Source organism: Amborella trichopoda, chromosome 9, assembly GCF_054954075.1.
Source record: "Amborella trichopoda isolate Santa Cruz 75 chromosome 9, AtrichopodaSantaCruz75HAP2 v2.0, whole genome shotgun sequence".
Lineage (NCBI taxonomy): Eukaryota > Viridiplantae > Streptophyta > Magnoliopsida > Amborellales > Amborellaceae > Amborella > Amborella trichopoda.
The window spans coordinates 5,568,885-5,594,365 of NC_142344.1; the positions used below are offsets into that span (position 1 = coordinate 5,568,885).

The 25,481-nt window shown below is 33.6% G+C and overlaps 1 long non-coding RNA gene and 1 pseudogene across 1 annotated transcript; one reads left to right on the forward strand and one right to left on the reverse strand.

The window, feature by feature from the left end:
- Positions 1–52: 52 nt before the first annotated feature.
- On the reverse strand, positions 53–1,015 carry LOC148780325 (uncharacterized). The gene is made up of 2 exons (XR_016041115.1): positions 711–1,015; positions 53–488 (listed from the first exon to the last, which is right to left on the reverse strand). It is a non-coding gene; the product is annotated as an uncharacterized LOC148780325 (long non-coding RNA).
- Positions 1,016–13,041: 12,026 nt separating this feature from the next.
- Positions 13,042–15,184, forward strand: LOC148780326 (subtilisin-like protease 4 pseudogene; annotated as a pseudogene).
- The last annotated feature ends 10,297 nt before the right edge of the window (positions 15,185–25,481 follow it).

Sequence of the window (25,481 nt, forward strand, 5' to 3'; positions counted from 1 at the left end):
TTAGACATAAACCTTCTTTAAATGTAGGTGAATTTGAGGTGATGCTGCTCTGTTTGATTGAAACAATTAGTCATATAATTGAAAGACAGACGTACACAAGGGGAACTCAATATTAAAGACTAAAGCATGGCAGGGAAGTACTAATATTAAGGACTAAAACACGGATCTCGTGAGGAAAGAAATGAGAAAAAAACAAAGAAACGGCATGTCAAATTTTTCATAACGAACCGATTGCAGTTCTTTAATTAGCATTTTGGAGATGGAGAGACGAACATTCTTTTGTGTGAACGAGAAAGAAAAACTATATTTGGACAAATCATCATCTCAATTTTTTCTTAAGCATACTACTAAACCTTATATATGTAATATAGTGTGAAAGAAAGAAATGCAAAACGATAACAGTTCATATGGCCTTCATATCAGCAGAAACCACTGTCTATGCGGTACTTCTTAATGCCCCATTGGCTTGATAACGCAGTCATGAGTACCTGCAAGCATAAGAAAATGAAAGTTGATTAGTATTCTAAAGAAAAAAAAGCAGTAAAAGAGGAAAACAAAACCAAGAGTTAAGAGAGAGAACAAAGAATAAAAATACTTGAATCATTGGTGGTGATGGTGGCTGTGCCATTGAAATCACAACCGCGAGTGAAACCCATATTGATAAAAGAGTTGTGATTTCAATGGCACAGCCACCATCACCACCATATTACATGGGTCGTCTGCCTTGGCAGTGCAACTTTCCATGGGTGTTACCCGGCAGAAACCCATGGTGGTAATGGCCGTTGTTGTGCTCTCAGGCTAAAGCCATTGTTGTGCTCTCAAGCTAAACCAGAACAACAGTACGTGGGACGCACCAACGTCACACATGTTGTTCTGCTTTAGCTGAGAACACCACATGTACATGAGTGCAACAATAACCCTATTACCACCATGGGCTTCGCAGAGTAACGATCATTTCCTCTCTCTCTCTTTTTATAGCAGCAAGCTTTTTTATCTCACTTTTCTCTCAATGACCTTTTTGCCTTGGCCGCTGGATTTTTATAGTGCATTGGGTTGGTCTACTTCACTTATTGGGTCCTAGAGGGTTTTGTGGGGTTGGAGGCTTGGTGCGCAAGTACATTGGTACCTATGAATTTTTTTTTTTTTTAAAAGTATATATTAATATGGGTGTGGTTTGTATAGAGCCTACCTACAAATAGTATCGAAAAATGTGGTTTTAATATTGAAAATCTTTGTTATAACCTTAAAACATACTTTCATATATACTTATAAAGTTTCAATCTTAAAAAATAATGTAGATCGACATATTTATAAAAATTTTGAAAATTAACGGTCCAAAAATACGTTACAAAAATATACTATTTTCAAAACTTGCAATCCATTTTTTTCACATATCCATACATCTTGATGTCAATATGATCAATTTGAAGATATTTGAACATCAAAATAACCTCCTCTAATGAAAGTTTAGAGGTAGGTTAAAATTTGGTTGTTTATAGCCTCGTCTCTATATAAACTTTTCCCTATTAGTATTGGGATGTTTTAAAAGACTAATGATATAATGGTAAGAAAGCGGTTTTCTTTTTTCCTCATATATTTATTGTTTTGGTTCGCAGAAAAAATAAGGAAAATTACAATAACCCCCATTGACTCAACTTTCTTTACAACCTTGCCCGGCCATTTTTTTTATCGTAACTTTTACCCAGAACTAATATAATGGTTGGGAGAAGTTTGTCGATAAAATTGAGTCAATGAGGTTGCTTATAATTTTCCCAAAAAAGGAAAAAAGAAATAGTTGCAATTTGATCGTGATTAACTTATACTACCACATAAAGCCTAATATTGAAGAAAAATCAGCCTTGCGTCTATCGTTTTGGAAGATTAGAAAAGGCGATAATTTTATGGTTGTACTTTGGGAAATGAGGCATGTAGTGTGTGCACTTAGTTTATTGGGAAAGGAATAGAAAAGAGGAGGAAAAGGGGACGTAATTGTGAATTAGCAGATTTAGGTGTGATATGTATTTTTAGTCCAACATTTGGAAATAAGTTAGTTTCACAAAAGAAGGCATTTCACAGACCAAACCATGAACCTACTCTTTCATCCTCTCCAATCTCACTGTCACAGAGGCCATTGAATGCAGAGAGAACGTATATTACCAAAACGCCTATATATTTTCACGTTTCTCTAAAGTATCCTCAGTTCCTACTAGGAAAGGTTTGGCACTAAAATTACATTATTCATACAAGAGGGCAACTTAGAATGGTTAAGAGAGAATAATTGTGTGGTGCTTTTTGACTAGAATGCCCCTCAGTTTATCCCCATTTCCACTTTTCAATTGCTTCCAGTTTATGTAAAGCTTGGGCTTTATAAAAACAAACTAAAGCCTCACATCAAAGAAGGCATTTTTGATAACAAAAATCTCCACTAAAATCAATTTTCAACACCGATAATAAAAGTTGAAAGGAAAAAAATACACATATCTTACTGATCATGAACACTTATTTTTAGGGCGAAATGGACGGTCAAGATAACTTGATACAGTATACACTATGTTTACAGTTTGAAATCTTAATTTTTCTTCACAACCATAATGTTCAAGTCCAGATGATCCACGTAAAGGTTTTCCAATGCTTAAATTACAAATTTTTGATGAGTTATGAAGTAAGGCTGTACTTATTTTGATACGGCTGCAAACCATTCTCCTTATTTATTTTTGCTAGTAGGGGTTGTTTGCCTTTATTATTCACTAAAAAAATTAATTATAACCATGATTATATATTTTCATAGCCCAGTGTTATTTTCTTTTTTTCTTTACATAGTTATCAAGTCTCAAATTGGAAGATTTTTTTTCAAAAAATTCTACAACTATTTGAAATCCGTTAATTACACCAATATAAATGCATATTTCATATTTTTCAAAAAACATTTTCAAATTTTTTTCGTTATAACTTTATCTCTTCATTTATTGAATATCTTTGAATTTTGGTTTTGAGATAGGAACACTAAAAGTGGGACTAAATGAAGAATCTTGATTTTAAAAAAAATCCACAAATATTATCATCAATCCCTTAAAAAAAATATATAATCCATCAAAACAATCATATACCTCCAAATAATAGCTAGGGTTAGAGGAAGAGTAATACAATGAAGAATATATATTACCCCTAGAAACACAACATCGTTGTAAAAAACAGGAGACATATAGTGACAACCAAAGATTTAGGTAGCTAGAAATTTTGGGTGAGCTTCGAATATTTGGACTTGCTTAAGCATTACATTGCTTTCTTTATGCAAACAAAAGTTCAATTAGTTTTTTCTTTTTATTTTTAATTTTATTTTAGTTGTGTATCTGACATACAATTCACTTGGATCACTATATTGCATTTTTGGATTTTTGTGTTTTAATTAACCGCACTCTTGTAATGTCATACCTTGGGTTATCGTTTTCTTCTTTTTTTACGAACAATAATGTCATACCTTGGGTTATCGTTTTGTTGTTTGCCAATGCAATTTTTGTGTTTAGGTATTTATTGAAAGTTAGACAAAAAATTGTCAAATATAACTCTAATGCTACTAGGTAAGCATATAAAAGTTATTCTTCACTTGTTTTAGTGTATTCATACAATAAAAGTAACTAATAATTTCATACATTTTTATTTTTTTATGTCTGTTTTTCATTTTTTTTTAGCCAAATCCGAAATATTAATGATTATCTAATTTTCTAAATTTTTTCGATCTATTTTTTTCACTTTATTTTTTACCTCTAGTTTTTTAGCAAAACTGATTTATTACCAATATTTTAATTTGCTGATAACTCCCCGACTTGCTAACTACGTATATAATATATGCATGAAAAACACAGAACGAGAAGTTATAATTTCTTATGGTGTTTGTACACAATGCTCCCATAGAAGCGTACTACTCTTTAGGATAAATTTCAAGTAAATTTGGCAAACCCAAATTTTGAGGCATATAATCAACCTAGGGACCAACATCAAGAAAATGAAAATTTCCAACAACCCCCGCCTAAATGATAGTGACATCATATAATTGAACAAGCCATCCAATTTTAGATCTAAAGGCATATTTGGTTCGTGTGAAAATAATTTCTGAAAAATATTTTCACATGAAAATTTTTTTTTCGTATGGTTTGAGGTGGGAGTATTTTTATAACAATTGATCTCAATGCATATTTTCACACCAATTGACAAGTAATTAGTGTGAAAATATTTCCACACCTAACCACATAAAATCAATTTTTTACTTAAAATACATTTTCTAGAAAATATTTTCATATGAACTACGTGTACCCTAAGTGTTAAAAGAAATTAAATATTATATATAATTTTTAAAAATAATCATCCTGAAATTCTTAAATGATTCCCTAAACGTCAAATCCAAACAATCCTCTTGAATAGCTTTCTCATTTTAACAAGTGGACAGTCTGCTTCCAAGCACTCTTTAGAAAAATATAACCTTTCGCTCAATGTTTCATATGCATATATATCAGAAAAAATAAAATAGAAATAAAATAAAAACAGTAGCGCAGGCCAAAAGACTATTGTCATTATAATAGACTAAATCTAACACTGGGCTATGAAAATCTATCTATCATGGTTGGTTAATTTTCTTAATGAAGGAAAAAATACCAACAAGTGAAAATAAGTAAAGATTAGGGGTGGCATTGGACCTGCGACCTGACACATAGACCTAACATGGGTAGGGGTATGTGTCCAAAAATTGGACGCAACGGGTCAAGTAAGGGTCCAAGTCCATGTAGACTCAATACGGACAGACCCGAATAGTGTTGTTATTACAATAATATTTGATGTATGATATTTAAATGGTATTTAAATAAGGGTGTGGTTTCTATATGGTTGCAACTTTAAACAATACAATTAAGGCGGACCTCCAAATTTTATCATAATATGTAATTTTGGTGTAAAAAATTCTTAACATCATCTAAAATTCTATTTTTATATCTAATGATAAAATTTAAACTCCAGAAATGGTTAAAATCAAGTAGATCTATAAACATATGAAAATATTGAAAATGGATGGTTTAGATAATGTGTTGCAAGATGAACTATTTCTAGTACTCAATATATATATATATATATATATATATATATATATTTCATATTGATACATGCCAATGTCGAGATGATCAATTAGAGGGTTTTTCAGCATTAAAACAACTTTTTTCTATGGATTTTTGAAGTGCATCTTTAATTCTACATTTTAAAGTTATATAAACTTTTTCCTTTAAATAAATACAAGTATATATTTTAGTTATAATATTAAATTATGCATATATAAGAAATTTGTGAAATATATTTAGATATTTTGATTTTTAGGTCGAGCCCAATCGGGTCCGGTCAGGTCTGGGCCCGTGTCCCTTGTTATATATTTGTGGCTAGGGCTGGGTTAGAATCCCGATCCCATAATATTTTTTCGAGTATGGGATCGTGTCCCATAATATTTTTTCAGATCCATATCGAGTTCTGAAAAAAAAACCCGACCAGTTGCTGCCTCTAGTAAAGATAACCTATTGAAATGCAGAAATAGGGATAAAATGACCCACAATCCTCGGGCATCCTCGGACCGAATTTTAATTATTTGTTTTTAGTTTTTCATTAATAGGGCACTACTCTAAAGCTTGGGGCATTACCCTACTAAAGAAAAAACTAGAAATAAATAATAATAATAATTCAGACCGAGGATTCCATCATCTGAACATTTTGAAAACAATAAAAAAAGGCAGTTTGATCGGCCTTCTGTGTAATATCTGCCCATAATCAGAGCATTTCGTATTTTAAAAAACTTTTATGATCTGCATGTCAATCATTCTTGGTATAATAAAAATCGTTAGATGGCTAAAGAAGATGAAGTAGAAATGAAAAATGGAATATTAAAAATTTTGATTTACAAAATGTGAAAGATCCGAAACCATCCTAAAAGCTATGAAAAACATCTAAAAAGTCGTTTCTAAGCAATGTGTTAGTAATTTCCCTTTTTTAAGATTTTTCAGCGATTGTTTTAGGGGTTCTACGTGGGGGCAAGTTGGGCACCTAACTCGCCTAGAACTTGCCTCGCCACTAGGGTAAGGCCTAGTTACTCAACCGAGTCCAAGTAGACTTGGCCGAGTCACATAAGACTTATATAGAATACGAGTTAGTAGAACTATATGAAATTGAATTTAGCGAATTTCACCAGAAGTATGGATTCTTGGACTTCAGTTTAGTAAAGGTTTTAATCTCATGATGATGTTAAAATTGTTAAAATGTATTTTCTAGAAATCATATTATTTTTTATTTTATTTTGTTTTGAGTGATGTAGTGAGGTTGTAGTTGTAATTTGTGTAATACTAAGTTATAGAATTACTAGATGGTTAGCAGTTATTATTGTAAGCAGGTAGTTATTCTACTAAGGGAAAGGTTTTTATACTTCCCCTACAACATAGAAGATTTATGCTTCCCCTACCATCCAGCCGTCCAATTTTGATAAAGAGAGTCACTCACTGTTTGATCTTAGATCCAACGTCTCAAAGTATTTTATTTTAATTTTTTTTATAAAAAATGTATAAAGATAAAAATTGGTATGTACCATCTTCTCATTGGGGCGCACCTATAAAAAATATTAAAAATAAATTTTCAATAAAATATAAGGACCAAAATACCCCTTAAAGCTTTCAAGGGTATTTTGATCATTTTATTTTATCAGAAATATTTTTTTTATTTATTTTTCGATAGTATGAGTTTAATAGAGTATTGAACGTCCAAAATTTGGTATCAAAATAGTTTATAGAAAAAAATTAAAAATAAAATAGCATAGCGACGTGACATTGTGATTGGCACAATCTTAGTCCTCCATTTAGAATAAACGGTTGGATAAGGGGAAGTATATAAATTTTATGCTGTAGGGGAAGCATAAAAAGCTTGTCTTTGTAGTAATATGATTGTAAGAACCTCTAGTTAAAGAGAGGTGTGTGGTGAGAAAATTGGGTCATATGTGCTAAACTTTTAATGTTTATGTGTAAATTTCTAGTACTTTTGTGTAAATTGGGTAAATATGATTGTAAGAACCTCTATTATTCTCCCTTCCCTTCTCATCTTGAATGTTCTTTTTCTATCTCTTTGTTGGTGAGGCTTAGATTAGTGTGATATTGTTATTGTTTCAGTATTGTGGTATTCGTCTTTTGCCATATGTTATCAAAGCCACAAGGTTGGTGGGAGGGAGAGAGGGAGGTCTTTTATGCAGGGAAGAGTGATTTTGAGAAACTTTGCATGTATAAGAGCCTGATAGAATTTTATATGGAAGTCTCTGTGGATTTGTTGTTCCTATATGCATAACAGGAGCCAAATGTTAAAAAGAAAAATGCAAAACAACATGAAAAGAGTATTAAACTGAATTACCAGCTGACAACAAAACTTTGCAATTCCTATCTTATGTTGAAATTGAATATATAGTTTATTTCAAAATCCCTGAAGTAAATAGAATATTTAACTCAAAAGATTTGTATCACTATGGTTCAATTTAAGTCTAACCTATACTATGATAGTTTCAAATGAAAACATTCCTTCTATTATTGGAAATGAATACCTTTAAGAGATTTGAACATACTAGACATTAAAACATATTTCATTTATAAACATTATTACTTACAAGTATAATTTTCAAAACATGCACCACACATTCTCAGTGTTAGTCCGCCTTTCAAGGCTCTAAACAATCAAATTGGAGCCGACAACAAAAATTTTACTAAAAAATGTTGTTTTGATGCCCAAATATCCTCAAATTGATCATCTCGGCATCAAGATGTATGTACAGAGAAAGAAAAATAGATTTCAAGTTTTGAAAATAGTGTATTTTGTAACGTATTTTTGGACCGTCAATTTCCAAGAATTTCAAGTTTTTATAGATCTGTTGATCTACAATATTTTTGAAGCATTAAACTTTATAAATAAAGATGAAAATATATTTTAAGGCCATCACAAAGATTTCTAATATTAAAACTACATTTCTCGACACTATTTGAAGGTAGGCTCTAATTTGATTGTTTAGAGCCTAGGCTCTATACAAACCGCACCCTTACATAAAAGGCATTTGTCTTTTTCTACTCTCTGTATTTCCTGCAAAGGGTGAAAATGGGTCAGAAGATTCAAAAATTATTTTTGTATAAGAAGGGTATTTAATTTCATGCAATTTTTTTTCCTTCTTTGTATAAACAATGGTACGAAGAATAAAGAAGTTGAGGTAGGGGATACAACAAGAGGGGAGCACAAAGCTCATCCAAAAATAGATGAAAATGGAAGATCAAAATATGCCATATTTCTAGGATGTTACAAAATTATTGGAGGATTCCTTATGGGGAAACATTTCTATTTGCTCCCTGAGGAGCCAAGGGTAAAAAATCCCTATTAAATAGATCATAGCAGTGCTTAAAAAATCACCTATCTTGATTGAAACTTGCCGATCCAAAATCGAGAACCAACACTAATCCGATTTTGGTTTGGACTGATGTTTCAAAAGGGGCTAGTGGTTAGACCCGCTGCCTTTATGAGGTTTAAGGGTCGATCCTCACACCACAGACTTTTCAAAACAAAATAGTTAAAAAAATGAATAAAACTATGGCTCAACCATAAGACTCAGATGCTGGCGGTACTGAGTAACATGGACTTGGCCCGAATTACTCGTCCTGCTAAGCCAAATACAGTTAAAAAACATAAAAAAAAAAAAAAAAAAAAAAAAGATCCCGTAAAATATGCTTAAAGTAAAATCAAACAAACACATTTAAATGAGGTTAAAAAAAAGCCAAATAGAGTTAAAAAATATAAAAAATACAAAAAAAAAAAACATCCCGTAAAATATGCTTAATGTAAAATCAAACAAACACATTTAAATGAGGTTAAAAAAGTAGCCAAAATCAATTTGTGAGTCCGAGTTGGCTAACCACTTAAGTCACTTTGTAAAACAAAATCCTTAAAATTTCAATTCACCTCGTAAAACAAATTTATAAACGACTTTTTCACGTGCTAAGGAAATGGGAGGAAACGTGAACTTTCGGAAGTGTGTTAAGGAAATGGGAACGTTCGGACGTGTGTTATATCGAAAGCATAGGATGCAACAAACTTTTAATTTTTTTGGTTCGTGTTGAATTCAATTCAGTGTATTGGCTCATGCAGCACAACCTCTAACAACTGAGCTAATAGGCCAAATATATATGGATGCATTATTATTTATCAAAGACAGAGATACTAAAAGGAGCGGAATAAGTTATAAAAAGCATCTAAATAGGGTATTTTCGAATAAATTTGGCAAACCCAATTTTGAGACATATAATCAAACCTAGGGACCAACATCAAGAAAATGAAAAATTCCAAATGCCCCAGCCTAAATGATAGTGACATCATATATTGAACATGCCATCCAATTTTAGATCTAAGGGCACATTTGGTTAGTGTGAAAATAATTTCTAAAAAATATTTTCACATGAAATTTTTTTTTTTTGTATGGTTTGGAGTGGAAGTATTTTCACAACAATTGGTCTCAATGCATATTTCCACACCAATCAGCAAGTAATTAGGTGAAAATATTCCTGCACCTAACTATATGAGATCAATTTTTCACTTGAGATACATTTTTTAGAAAATATTTTCACATGAACCAAGTGTGCTCTATCTGTTAAAGAAATTAAAAATTATATATTTTTATAAAAAATAATCATCCTGAAATTCTTAAATGATTCCCTAAGCTTCAAATCCAAACAATCCTCTTGAATAGCTTTTTCATTTTAAGAAGTGGACAGTCTGCTTCCAGGAGCAGCATGTGCAGGCACTCTTTAGAAAAATATAACTTTTCGCTCAATGTTTCATATGCATATATATCAGAAAAAATGAAATAGAAATAAAAATAAAAACAGTAGCCCTGGCCAAAAGACTATTGTCATTAGAATAGACCAAATCAAACAATGGGCTATGAAAATCTCTCTATCATGGTTGGTTAATTTTCTTAATGAAGGAAAAAATACCAACAAGTGAAAATAAGTAAATGTTAGGGGTCGCAATGGATCTGGGACCCCACACGTAGACATGACCTGGGTACTGGTATGTGTCCAAAAATTGGACCCAACGGGTAAGGGTCCGAGTCCATGTAGACTCAACCCGGAAAGACCCGAATGGTGTTGATATTAAAATAATATTTGATATATGATAATTAAATAGTTTTTAAATAAATACAAGTATATATTTTAGTTATAATATTTAAATAATACATATATAAGAAATTTATGAAATATATTTAGATATTTTGATTTTTAGGTCAGGTCCGGTCAGGTCTGTGTCTGTGTTCCTTGTTATATATTAGTGGCTAGAACTAGGTCAGAGTCCTTATCCCATAATATTTTTTCATGTCTGGGATCATGTCCCAAAATATTTTTTCAGATCCATATCCAGTTATGGCCAAAAACCCGACCCGTAGTGTACACCATTGGGGTGACGTGATCTTTTAATGGCGTACTGCTACAGTAAATGCCAACGGCTCAGATTGAATCTGAACAGATCTGACGTTCCCGAATGTCCGATAGTGTTCGATTTTAATTTTTTTTCTACAAATTGGATTTAGTTGAAATTTGGAACGTGTGTACTTAAAAAATAGATGAATCTTTGAAAAATATAAAAAAAATATTTTACATGAAAAAATTGATCAAAATACCCCTGTAAAATTTTGGGGGTATTTTGGTCAATTTTATTTTATAGATTATTTTTTTTATATTTTTATTAGGTACACCTTGATAAGAAGAACATTCACCTAAAATTCTAAGTGATTTAGATTTATAAAAAAAAAAAAAAAAATTCAAACACGAAAAGAGGTTGTGACCATTTGATCAGTTCAAATTCAATCTGGACCATTGGTGTTTACTGCAGCGGTCAGCTAGTGGGCGTACTGAATCCACTCCCATATATATATATATAATTTTTTCAAATGCTTAATGTTTCTTTTTTAATTTCATTTAAATATTTCAAATATTTAATATTTAAACAATATTGACAGTTTAAAATTAATATCCATGAGGTAGTACCATGAATGAGTCGAGTCCAGGTACCTTTCGTAATGGAAATGAAAGCGAAGAGAAGCGTGGTGATGCCGCTTCGGCCAGATTCGAGTCTCTTAGGGTTGCTTCGGTCTGCTTCAGGTTTGATTTGGCCAAAGCTTCGGACTACTTCGGTCAGAAGATAAGTAACTATATAAAAATATATTTTTTTGTTTTAATTTTTTCCATTATTTTTATATATTATATATAAGAGTAATGACACTATGAGACCCTCCCACACCCATGTGAGTAGAACCCCAAATGATCACCATTAAATTTTGACACTGATATCTAGAAAAATTATCACATGGGTGTCGGACTTGGATGAATGGGTTTATTGATAACTTTTCTAGTGATCTATATCAAAATTTAATGGTGATCATCTGGGGTCCTACTCACATGGGTGTAGGAGGGTCTTATAGTATCATTACTATATATATAAATATATAATTTATTTATATTAAATTAAAGAAAAAGTCTGAAGTCTTCCCTCGAATCGGCCAAAGCACCAAATTGCTTTATTTTTTTCACCAAACCGAATAAGACTCTAAAGCGATTCTGACAACATTGATCAAGATGCATGGACATGCGAAAGAAATAAAAAAAAAAAAAAAAAAAAAAAGGATCTCAAGTTTTAGAAATAATGTATATTGTAACTAATTTTTGGACTATCAATTTTCAAGATTTTTAAGTTTTTATAGATCTGCTCGATCTACACTATTTTTTAAGCTTTAAATTTTATAACTAAAAATGAAAATATAATTTAAGACTATTACAAAACTTTCTAATCTTGAAACCATATTTCTCGACACTATTTGAAGGTGGGCTCTAATTTGATTATTTAGAGCCTCGGTTCTATATATACCACACCCTTATAAAATTAATATACTTTCCCTTATCCAACCGTCTATTCTGAATAAACGGCTAAGATTACCCCAATTCCAATGTCACATCTCTACACTATTTTATTTTTAAATTTTTTTATATAAAATATTTTGACACCACATTTTGGGTGTCCAATCCTCTATTAAACTCGCAGCTGTAAAAAATATGAAAGATAAATATTCCCAAAAAATAAAATGACTAAAATACCCTTGAAATTTTCAAGGGGTATTTTGATCATCATATTTTATCAAAAAATTATTTTTAAAATAAGAAGATGGCATGTACCAAAGTTCATTTTCATACAATTTGCGTAAAAAAATTTAAAATAAAATATTCTGAGGTGTCGGATCTAAGATCAATGATGAGTGGTTCGTTTGATAAAACTTGGACGGCTGGATGGTAGGGGAAGCAGAAAAACCTTTCCCATTAATATATACCGGGTAGGGTCAATTGGGTTGATCCAAGCCATAACCGATCCGACCCGATAGGATTAAAGATGGACCCCAACCTAGACCTAAAGTGGATCAGACCCGACCTGTTGCATCCAGACCGAGACCTGGTCTAGTTGACCCGACCAATGTCCCAACCATAATCAATGCACAAGGGCATTGTGCAAGTCGCTATAATGGTAGGAAGAATGAAGTAGGATTCCTAAAAGAGAAAATCTAGAACACGAAATGTACTGCTAAAATAGGAAGTCTAATAATATTCAAGCAATTTAAAATTAATCTAATGAGACTTTCAAAGAAAGAATTCCCAGTTTACTTTTTGGCAGGGCTCAATATGGTATAACCACAAAATCCGGCTTCAATTGCAAATTTTACAAAATCTAATACAATCTAGCATTAACCCATTTTCCATATTCATTCTAGATACGTATTTCTTTCCATTTTAGATATCCATAAACGATCCCATGATCAAAGTCAATTCTTCGTAGGTCAGACGAGGAATAATAATAAGAAGCAGAAGAGTAGAATAAGAGGAGGAGGAGGATGATGATGCTGGGCCAAGGTGCAAGAATGCTCTGCACCAGCACCAGAATGTTCTCTGTTACCCTGTGCGTTCTGGCTTCTGCACTTATGGCCTCGGCATCTGCTGCCGTGATCCAGAAATCATTGGTACAAGGCAATGAAAACCAGATAAGGACTTACGTGGTTCATGTAAGTCAGCCAGAGATGGGCTTCACTAGGTCGTGGTCGGACAGAGACAGATGGTACCAGACACCATCACTGCAAGTGAATCTGATTCCAGAATGGTGTACGCATACAGCGCGGTGATCGATGGCTTTGCCGCAAAACTCATCCCTGCTAAAATAGAATCCATGATGACTAAAGAAGGCTTCCTGCACATCTACCCAGATAAGCCTCTTCGCTTACAAACCACACACTCCCCTCAATTCCTAGGGCTTAGCCCCAAGCATGGAATTTGGTCTAATGCTGAGTTCGGCAAAGGAATCATCATTGGCATTTTAGACACTGGTTTGTGGCCGGAGCACCCATCTCTGAATGACACAGGGATGCCACAATCCCCCAAGAAGTGGAAGGGGTAGATGCTGGCCTTGACTTCAACTCATCTCACTGCAACAAGAAGCTAATAGGTGCCCAAGCCTTCAACGAGGGCGCCCTTGCTTTAAAACTTAATGTCTCTGATTCACCCCGTGATGATGATGGACACGGCGCACACACTGCCACAACTGCTGCGGGACGATTTGTCGCTGGGGTGGAGCTGCTCGGCAGCATCAGTGGTACAGCGGAAGGCACAGCCCCCCTTTCGCACCTCGCAATGTACAAGGTGTGCTACGCTCAGGAGTGCGTCCCATCGGATATCTTGGCTGGTCTAAAAAAGGCAATTTTGGATGGGGTAGATGTCTTGTCCATCTCTGTAGGTTTTGAATATTTCGCCATTGGGGCATTTGAAGCTATGCGGAAGGGAAGGGCATCTTTGTAAGCTGTGCGGCAGGGAATTATGGACCTGATGAGGGTTCGGTAATGGGTGGGACACCTGGGGCGCCTTGGGTCCTAACAGTTGGTGCAAGCACCATGGACCGCGAACTCCAGGCTGACACAAAGCTTGGTAATGGGCAAACAATTGCCGTCCAATCTCTCTTTCAATCTAAAGATTTCAAGCCCACATTATTCTCCTTGGTGCATCTCGTCTCCAATCCAAACTGCAATGGCAGCCTAAGCACAAAAGTCATATTTGGTAAGGTGCTGTTGTGTGAGTTGGATATTGTAATTACAATGGAAACCTACCTCTCATTTCTAAAAGGCGGGGGTGTGGCCATGATTGTTTGCAATCCAGAGAATGTTCCATTTCAAAATGCCCTCATTGCCGATATATTGCCTGTATCTAATGTGAACTTCTATGATGGCAATAAGATAAGGACCTACATAAACTCCACCAGGAATCCAAAGGCAGGGGTTGTGTTCAAGGGATCAGTCTTTGGGAAAGCAGTAGCTCCTATGGTTGGCTTTGTTCTCCTCCAGAGGGCCAAACGAAGTAAGCCCGGGCATTCTAAAGCCGGACATTATAGGTCCGGGTGTGAACATTGTAGCAGGCTGGCCATCAAACATTAGCCCAATAAGAGACCCATTAGATCCCAGGAGAGTTGCTTTAACTTGGAAGTTTGGAACTTCAATGTCGATCCCCCATCTCAGTGGCATGCGGCTCCACTAAAGTCTGCTCACCCGGATTGAACCCCAGCAGCCATAATGACCACAGCTGACATTGTAGACGATAAGGCGAAGCCCATAAAAGATCATGACTATAATCTAGCCAGTGTCTTTAAAAGGACAGTGACAAACGTTGGAGACGAAGAGTCTTCTTACGAGGTGGAGGTGGTCCAACCGGTTGGTGTAAGTGTGGAGGTAAATCCTACTAAACTTTCCTTTATTAAGGCTAATGAGAAGCAGGAATATAGAGCGACTTTCTTGCGGAAAGCAAATAGGCTTTCATCCCACTCTCAAGGTCATGTAATGTGGCGTTCAGGCTCCAAGTACCAACTGAGGAGCCCCATCGCTGTTGTCCTTTCCGAAAATTTAAATTTTTTAGACAAAAGCCGCAATGTGACCTGGTCCAAAGCTTCTGTCTACTTTCTCTTATTGTGTGTCCTTTATATTTTTTATTAATAATATGTTTTTCTCTTTAGTTTAGAGGAGAAAGATGCCGGACTATAGTAAAAATAAAACTTAAGATGTCACGTTGTGGCATGCATATCTAGTTTTGAGCCCGTTCCTAATTTTTATTAACAATCTCAATGGTATATTATTCATCCCATACATGGCGGTTATTCTTTTTTAAGATATTTTTCATTTAAGGAAAAAGTTTATATAAGGATGCTACCTTAAAAGCTCGGTTGAGGTAATCTCCGGCACTTTTCATTTTATTTCTTACAATTTAATCTGTATATTCTCAAGCATAAGAAGTGACATCAAGGTTTTTAAGATATTGGATTTGTTAGTTTTATTTTATGTGAAGCAAGAGTTATTGTAGTAAGACTATTTGTTGTGATCTTTGTCAAAAGAAAAAGAAAAGAAAGGAAAATGGGAGAAAAGAAGAAAATAAAAAATATATATTTTCCGGCAATATCTCATTAGTCTTTCTTTCATGCTCTACAAAAAGAGCATTTATCTTTTATATATAAAGGTCCCAACTATTTTCATTCTTTAAATGTCAAATTAGATGGCTTATGGTGAGTCACAAAGTTCTGAGAATTTTCTTTAAAACTTTGTGTCTAATTAATAATACACTTACAACCACTCATTTTGAAATTAAAAGGACAAGAATGATTTATGATATCCATGTACAAAAGATAAATAGTATCTTTGTAGGTAAATAGTGGATGGGTTGAGCTGTGAAATAGTGGCTATTGGGTTGTATTAAAGTAAGTTATAGACACATCATTATGTGTCTTTCTGGACTAGCATTTAGCATAAATCATAAAGTTGTAGTCGCATATTGTCATCTTTTCATTATTTCGGCTTATTTGGGTGTTTTAAAATTAATTTCCAATATATATTTCTCTTGAAATTGTTGTCGTGAGTTGTTTTTCTCGATGTTTTCAATTTTTCTATATACATATTTTTAATAAACAAAATACCCCAAGGCTTATTATACTATTTTTGCATCTACCCCTTTTTATTGAGTGTCAAAAAAGAAAAAGAATAACCTACTCCCAAACATTCACCCATTGGAACATTGTAACTTTAAAAGGCAGGGGTTGGGAGAGAGTTATGATGTTCTAGTATCTCTCTTTCGCTACCCATAATTTTTCTTTTCGTAAAATTCAAAAGTGTCTTGGTTGTAGGGGATAACCCAAATAACCTTGCCAAGTCACTCTGAGACAAGCCACTGATAAGCGTAATTACATACTCCATTTACCCATTTGATCCTCTCACCCAATAAATTATTGAAATTACTTTCTATGTAGGGTTTTTACCTAAGATTAATTGATTTCCAGCAAGATTTTCTTGTAGTTATGCATTCGCTTCCATGCTCTTTTGGTGGCTAATATATTGGTGAGAGAGTTCCTTTTCTTTTCCCTTCTACATTACATGTTAGAAATATAAGTTTAAGGGAAAACAAGCAAGGAAAAGGAAATATACATTTGGGAAAATTGTTCTAGTTTTTGAGAGCCTATTTATATGTTATTTGCATCCTACATTAGTTATTATTAAATGTAAGAATAAATGCATGCCACATGTTTGTTGGAATTACTTAGTGATTCTAATTAGATAGAACTTAAAGCACATACTTACCCCAAAAAGAAAAAGCACATTTTTAATGCTGACTTTTCTGTTATTACTTTTCTGTTATTAGCCTTTCCATATCGATCATTACAGAAATAGGGTATTGATAACTTTCAAAACTCACTTTGAAGTGCCATTTGAGATTTGATCAAAGATTAAAACAAAATTATGGATAAGATGTTAAATAGTTCCAATATTAAGTATAGTTTGATACGTTTTGCTAAACTCGAAATGAAACATTAACTTACCTTCCAAATGTTTCATTTCGTCTAGAGAGTGAGAGAGACATTAACTTACCTTCCAAATGTTTCATTTCGTCTAGAGAGAGAGAGAGAGAGAGAGAGTAGGAGGGGGCAAGAACAACCCCAAAAAGTATCAACTTTGTACTAGTAAAGTGCACCTCAAAAACCCACTAGTGAAGGTTGTTTTTATGCTGGAAAACCCTCAGATCGATCGTCTTGATGTCGAGATTCATAAACATGAAAAAAATGGGATTTCTAGTCCTAAAAATAGTTCATCTTCTAACACATTATCTAGACCATCCATTTTAAAGTATTTACATATCTACTTGATCGACACCATTTATAAAATTTTAAATTTCATAATTGGGTGCAACAATAGATTTTCATATCATCCCAAGGCTTTGCGGCACCGAAACTACATTTTCAGCATAGTTTTGAGGTGCACCTTATTTCAATAGTATAAGGTTGACACCTTATACAAACCTCATCCTTATATGAAAAGTATATTTATGCAATAGGGTAAGCTCGTAATTGTGAAAACAAAATAAAACATAGAGAACTATTAATAAAAGTGAGCATTATGGATAAGCTAAAAGAGCGGTGGGAATTCCTTGATGAAATCTTCATTTAGAATATAATATGGGTTAGCAATCAACAAATGAGGCTTTTTACAAAGAAAAATATATGCAAAAGATAGGATAGTTTAACATTAAAAAAAAAGAAACAAAAAGAAAACGATAAATATAGAATGGCTTTGTCAAGGTAAACATGCAAAGGGTGAGAAATGAAGTATATACGCATGTAAAAAGGTGTTTTAAAATGACACTTTAAAATTTGTTGTTTAAATGGTTTATGTACACTTTATAGCACTTATCAAAAGTCATCAACCATAGTTTAAACTTGTTTTAATTTTGTTCAAGTTTTGGAGATAGTAGCAATAGTATGCGTAATTTATAATCAGGGAGACATGTCTAGAAGTAAATCCGGCAATTGGTCTAAATAAGGTCCAAATGCCTACTTGCTTAATTTAATAACAAGGAAAAATAATTGATTGATTCAAAACAACCTTTTGACAAGCAATTTAAAATCAAGGTTGCATGGGGCCCAATCCCCCCTCCAATTGGGAAACCAGCATGCCTTAATTCAAAACAACCTTCGCATTTATAGTTTATCTTCGATGATCTCAAATGTTCGGTTTATAAACCTTGTTCCATCCATTTACTAAATTAGTGAAGCCAATTTCATAGGAGCTGTATGGGCGTACATTATGCTTGATGAATGGTTAACTAGAGTTCAACATAATGAAGGATAAGATGTGACTATATATATATATATATAGAGAGATACTGTTTGATTTTAAACTTTCATTCAAAATAGTAAAGATGAAGGGTTGACTCCTTTTGGATCGGCCAAAAGTGCAGCCATCCTAGAGCTTCCATTCACTCATTCCCCAATAGAAAGCCCACTCAGTATCAGAGCCGTCCGTAAATACCAAAAACAGGTTTTGGTGTATGCCACTTTTAATAACGTCAGACATGTGTATAAGAGACACCGACTTGTCTGTCAGGGCTCGTTCATTCGTTGTTTTCTCATTACATGTCTCGCTCCTGCCTTCACCAATTGCATATAATTTTTTGGAAAGACATTACCATTGCATCAGGAATATAGCAAAGGGTTTTATGGTGTAATTTTTGGAAAAGACATTACCATTGCATCAGGAATATGGCAAAGGGTTTTATGGTGAGGTCTCCCGCATTTAGCGGGGAGGTCTTGAAAGGGCATTAATGGGTGGCTGATCGTAGATCTTAGAGATATAGCAGTGGCATAGGAAGTATTACCGTGAGAAACATCCTTTAGATTAACAGAATAATTGTTATCGTTGAAGTATTCTCTGATCGTGGTATCAAGTAAAATGCTTTTTTTAAAAAGCCCTGAGAGTTCTTGGTAGAAAAGAAAAACAAAAAACAAAAAGAAGAAAAAAAATCTCCTACCCATAAAAGATAAAAAAAAAAGAATTCCTACCCATAAAAGATAAAAAAAAAGAATTCCTGCCCATAAAAGAAGAAAAAATAAGAAAAAGAAAAGGGAAATCAATAACCCATAAAGGAAAAAAGAATTCCTATCATAGCCAAATCATGGCCAAATCATGAAGTAATAGGGCAATTGTGCCAAATCATGAAGTAAGGGGAGAAACAAAATCTGGTAATCTAGAACGCCGAGGCTTTCTTGACAAGTGTATCAACCACCATGTTGGCTTCTCGATATATGTACGAAATGGACCACAAACAAACTGCAAGTCTATGTCTACAATTGACTGTTAATGTGTGAAGGGCCCAAGGGGCTCTACAACGACCTCATATAATAGTGACTAGCAAAGAAGAGTCCCGACTGCTAATGTGTGAAGGGCTCAAGTGGCTTTACAACGACCTCAGATAATATTGATTAGCAAAGAAGAGTCCCTTTCAATCTGCAAAAGGGAAACAGTCGGGCTGAATGGCCTCGTCAATACCTTCATTAAGAGTGAAATTTTTTGCATAGTTGTCCGATGCAATCTTAAAATGTGTGGAATGAATGAAAGGTCAATGCCATCTTTAAGAGCGAAAATTTATGCATAGTTGTTGGATGCAATGCCAAAGGGGCTGTAAAAGCAGCAATAAAATGACCATCCCCATTTCTAATGACACCACCATCGCCTGTTAGCCTTGGGTTTTGGAAAGAGGCTCCATCGACATTCAACTTAAAATGGTTTGGACGAAGAAAATATCATGCAATCAGGATGAGAGACTTAGATTTATGTGGGCGCTAGGAGATCGGTAAATTGCCAATTATTGTTTTTTCCAATCTATAGAAGGCCCATGCGTTGACATTTGCTAACTCAAAAATATGAGAGGTGATCATTTTTATCGATTGTTCTCTGCTTGATACCTTCATCTGAAAAAATCTACAGTTGTGCTCCTCTTATAAAAACCACTGTAGTGAAAATTTTGGGAAGGTTGCAAATTGAAACCCCATTGCAAAAATCAAATCACACACGAGAAAATCTTCTGATGGCTTGCAAATCTGTTTTTGACTCTGTCTATAGAATTCGAAACTTCAAATTCATGCAAACGTAATGGATTTGCAATTGATGTTGTAGAAAATTATTGCATGATGGACTATTTTTAAGCCGTTCGATCTTAGATTCATGGTATCTTTTTGCAAGTTTTCCAAGGCAAAAACTGCGCTTTCCATTGAAATTTTGGATGCGGCCATTTAACGCCACTGTTCTACCTAATGCTTTTCCATTGTTCTATTAAGTGTTTTTCCATACATAGGTTAATTTCTTTTTTCTGGTTAGTTCACTAACGAAGGGGTCTTTTATCTATGATGGAAATAAAGCTAAAAATATCATTAGTGTGGCGCCTTTCCACCCGGACCACCTCAATTTGGGCCCTCCTATTAAAGAGAAAGCAACCATACAATTCAATGATTCCTATGAATTAATGGGGAAAGCAAATACGATTCAATGGTTCGCTAATATTATCCTTGATATAGGAAGGGCAAATGCTTGTAAGAAAACGCTAAAGAAGTAAAAAATAGGTACATCTAGCTAAAGAAAACCTTGAGTCTAGAATTATCATCATTATTTCTAGAGCTCTACAAATTGTTAAATTAGCTATGTGAGGGGAGCATGAAACCAGATTCATCACGATCCGACCGAATTGGACCGGCTGATCGTATTGGTCAGACCACTGATCATTGTTTTGGCTGGTGTTGTTCCAATTTAATAAAATCAGGATTGGTTAAAAACTATTCAAAGTCAGCAGCAAACAAATGTGGGCAATTCTTTAATATATTTATACTTCAAGTTTTTTTGTTGACACCATACGAGAAAGTGACCAATTGCACATGAGCGGGCCAAAATAGTAGATTGCAAAGTCTCCCATGATTGTTTCATCTAAATGCATTGAGAGACACATGAGAGCTGGACATTTGCATATTGTAATCAGGTGTGATAGACCTTTCTCGAAATAATGCCATGTTGCAATGTAGTTTATAATTATCATTTTTTAAGATGTTGCTAGGAAATGAGAGTCATAGGGGTGGGAATGGGTTGGGTCGATTCCGGGTTGAAGCGAGTTATAAGTTGGACCCAAAGCCTAGTCGGCTCCAATCAGTTGGACCCAAATACGACCCACCACGTTCGATGGGGTCCAAGTCTATTAATAAAAAGTAAAAAAAGGTATATTATATACTTTTTTCTATAAAATGTATACTATCTACTTTTTTTTTTTTTTAACTTTTTTTTTTAAAAGAAATATATATATATATATATATATATATATATATATATATATATATATATATATATATATATATATATATATATATATATATATATATATATATATATATACATATATATATATATATATATATATATATATATATAGTATACATTGTATAGGAAATTTTTTTGATAAGATTGTAGCCATGTCAAAATAAAAAAGATCACTTCGAAATTCACTAAAAATTTATAGTTCTAGTACCTTAAACCCTTCTAATCAATCACATCGGTCCTTACCATTATAGTCATGAAAAAAAATAGGATTTCAAACTCCAAAAATAATGTGCATTGTAACATATTATTTAGACCATTCATTTTACTATAAAAATAAGTGTTCATGAATCCTCAAGACATGTACCATTAATTGAGCTTCAAATTTTGCAGTTGATATTAGAAATTAATTTTAAAGCCGTCATAAAAAAAAAAATTTATGCCCAAAATACTTTCTAGATGAGGATTCAAGGTGACGCTTTACTTGATTTTCATAAAGCTTATCCTTGATACTTTAATATGTATTTATATCAACATATGCTTGGTCAGTTGATTTCAAACTGGCTCAACAAGATCTAAGTTGGACAAAGAACTAGAATGATACTTGACTCGGGTCCAAGTCAAGTCAGGGTCAAATGGATCCAAACCCAACCCATTTGCTTCAAAATCTGAGTCCAGACCTTAACCCGACAGATCAACCCGACCCAATTCCCGCCCCTCTAGACAGAGGCAATTGCATTATGGCTAGGGAGGCATCAAGCAATGGTCCAAGCCATAAAGGTGATACATAATTAGTACGCGACTATTGTAACATGTGGTCGGTATTATTTCACGAGAAAGAGGTGGCTAAAAAGGGAAAATATAAAATGGGATTATTTATCTTTAATACAAAATGATCACATTAATCTTGTCAATTGAAATTGAATGTAAAATTAAATGGCTGCAATTAGTATAGTCCAAACAAAAAAAATCTTCTGCTACTACTTTGTGACACATACAAACGTTCAAATTTCACATCAAATAGTTTAAAGGCACTGTAGCCAACTTGTGTGAAAAGTAAATGATGATTATATATGTGGTTTGGTGGTCACGCATTGCAATCAAGAATCTCACTCATGTGGGGCTACATAAGGCATGGGCATTATAGAATGTCCCCTCAGTCTAACCTAAAGGTTGATGTTGACATGTATCTGATTTTTACCGTGTGCAAATGTTAAGTTTTGAAATGTTTTTAGGGAAAAGTTCTTATACTGGCCGTTTAATTTCGATCAAATGAATCACTCACTATTTGATCTTAGATATGATGCTTCATAGTATTTTATTTTTAATTTTTTTTATACAAATTATATGAATATGAAATTTGGTAGGTGTCATCTTCTCATTAGAATACACTTAAAAAAAACATTAAAAATAATTTTTTGATAAAATATAATGATCAAAATACCCTTTGAATATTTTAAAGGTATTTTCATCATTGTATTTTATTGGGAATATTTTTTTATATTTTTTAAATATTCAAGTTTAAAAGAGGATTGGAGACCTAAAATTTGGTGTCTAAATAGTTTATATAAAAAATAAAAATAAAATAGTATAGAGCCGTGACTTCGTGCTTGAGACAATCTTAACCCTACGTTCAAAATGGATGGTTGCATAAGGGGAAGTATATAACTTTTATGTTGTAGAGGAAACATAGAAAGTTTGCCTATGTTTTGATACCATTGTATGATATATGAATTTTGGAAGGGCTTACTATAGCGGTTGAATGAAAGCCATTTTAGTTTATGATGTCCAAAATAAACTATTAATCCAAAATTAATATACTTTGGGTACTATTATTTTTCTAGTTATTCGGTGCGCATATTGTATTATATATAATGCTATTTGGTTAATTTTTTTTTTGCAATTTTTACCCTTTTTTTTACGAAAAATTCAGAGAGAGAGAAAGAGAGAGAAAGAGGGAGGATTCTGTATGCCTACTAGCTGACCGCTACAAGAAACACCAATAGCCCCGATTGAATATGGGCCGATCTGACGGTTACGACATCTTTTCGTATTTGAATTTTAATATTTTTTCTATAAATCCAAATTGCTTGAAATTTTAGGTTTATATTTTTATCATCAAGGTGCACTTAATAAAAATATAAAAACAATAATCCATAAATAATTGACCAAAATACCCCTAAAGATTTACAGGGGTATTTTGGTCAATATTTTCATGTAAAATATTGTTTTTTTATTTTTCAAAGATTCATCTATCTTTTATGTACACACATGCAAAATTTCAGATCAATCCGATTTGTAGAAAAAAAAAATTAAAATTCGAACACTACCGAACATTCGGGATTGTCAGATCGACCCAGATTCAATCTGAACCGTTGGCGTTTACTGTAGCAATATGCTCTTGGGCTGACAGGATTTTTCGCGTATATATATATATATATATATATATATATATATAAAACACTGTATGTAAGTTTATCTCAGTTAACTTTATAAATGATATTTTCAAACTACAAATAATTTGTTATCAATATTAATTTTATAAAACTAATGAACTAGCAATGATAACAATACATTGGACAAGCCCCTTACATAATCTGCTTCTTACGTGGCATAAAAGAGGTAATTATAGTACACATATCAAAACTTATAGGCTTTATGAAGACAAAATAAAGCCTCACCTCCCATCCTCATTTGGAAAATACTTTAAGCAATGAAAATCTTCATGATGAATCTAAAATCAATTTCTACTGCCTGAAATAATATTTGAAACTCAAAAATTCTTATGGATCTTGCGAACGTATAAATACTTATTTTTAGGGTGAAATAGATTGTCCAAATAATTTGTTATAATATATATTATTTTTAGAGTTTAAAATCCTAATTTTTTTTCACAAGCATAATGTTCAAGCCAAAATGATTGATGTAAAGGTTTTTTTAATACTTTTAACTATAATTTTTTATTTTAAAAGAGTTGCAGTCTTATAAAACTATTTTCCCAACTTGTTATGGTTTATTTGTATATAAAGGTCATGCAGACATGCCCGATTTATCGACCTTTTTAACAAAATACGAGTCAGTTCTGACACTTGTGGGCAGCGATACCATGACTTATCACCATGGGGTGATATGAAAAGTAGACCCTACCAAGCGCGTTACGGGCTCATAATGTATATGTGGGTCCCTGTCTTTCAGAATTCACACTCGCCGTCCAACAAAGAGCAATCTCGTGACTAAAATATTCCCAAGGAATGTGACCTTTAGACTATAATGTAAGTGTAAATAAAGGCATATCAGCACTGCCGTCCATTAATGTATGGGAAAGCAACCATGGAGCACGTGTGTGTAAGTACTTATTTCCTAAAAACAAAAGCATGCGTATATTTTTTTCCCTAAAAACAAAAGCATGCGTATATTTTTTTCCCTAAAACTAAAACGTGTTTATTTAGTAAACATGTTTATTAGGGTTGAAAAGCTAGGGATTGATACTCTGATCCCAACCAACGGAGCAAGATGCTTAGCCCTAAAATCAACTTAGTAGGGCTGGCAACAGGCTGGGCCAAGGCTAGCCGAAGCCCGATCCGGACTGGGCCAAAGAGTTCTTGGCCTAGCCCCAGCCCTAATCCTATTAGGGCTGGGCTGGGGTAAATAATTTTTTTTAAAAGCACAAGAAAACTTAAAGAAAAAGTGGAGTAGGTTGGCGTTGTCACAGCCCAAGGCCGGCTTGGTTCGGCCCTCTGGCCATGGCGGCCTGCCCCAACCCTCGGGCCACATATTGTGGGCTTGCCCTTATTTTTTTTTATGGCTGGGCCAGGCCGAGCTGAGCAGAGCCAATTGCTACCCTTGCAACTTAGGGACTTTTTTTTATTTTATTTTATTTTATTAATTTATTGGGACAAACCATTCTTATTGACTTTATATGGTTGAAAATGCAGATTGACACTTATAAGCTTTAATAATTGTTTTTTGGCTGGTCTGCTAACGTTTTGTGGACTAAAATAAGTCATTTCATGTCGTGAATGTTTTGAGAACCCTATTGATGGGCCTGAAATATAAGATAATAATTTGGACGGTCGTATTTGGGTTACTTGTCTGCTAACGTTTTGTGGACTAAAATAAGTCATTTCATGTTGTGAATGTTTTGAGAACCCTATTGATTGGCCTGAAATATAGGATAATAATTTGGACGGACCTT